Below are 504 nucleotides of genomic sequence, written 5' to 3'. Positions count from 1 at the left end.
CACTGACACTTGACTGACAACTTCGCAGTACTTTAGGACTCTATAAGGAAACTGCACGAATTTGTATAAACATCCAAAGGGTTTGACGATATTGTTTATGTTCGTATCACTTTTATCTGAATTATCAGATTCCTCGATTTATTAGGTAATCACAATTTCACTCTCAGTTGCTAAATTTCCAAGAAAAATAGACACTAAGGAGATATAACACTAAAAACATACCCAGTAGACGAAACTATACCGTACTCTAGAGCATATCAGTAACCGGAAATATTTTCCATGTCATTAGGTATGTCTTCAGGTACGTCATCAGTTACGTCATTGGATACGTCATCAGATACGTCATCAGTTTCATGTGGGTGATAAGGCAGCCGAGAACACATTTGTAGCTTTATCATTATCTCAGCCGATTATCTTCAATTGTCAGTTTTACGACGTAAACAGGTGTGCAGCTTGATCAGAATTTCATAGACTATTTCCATAGCGACTCACTGTCGTAGGTTT

This window comes from Penaeus monodon, chromosome 31, assembly GCF_015228065.2.
Source record: "Penaeus monodon isolate SGIC_2016 chromosome 31, NSTDA_Pmon_1, whole genome shotgun sequence".
Taxonomy (NCBI): Eukaryota; Metazoa; Arthropoda; class Malacostraca; order Decapoda; family Penaeidae; genus Penaeus; species Penaeus monodon.
The sequence above is the reverse complement of the archived record's forward strand: the minus strand, read 5'-3'. Positions refer to the sequence as shown.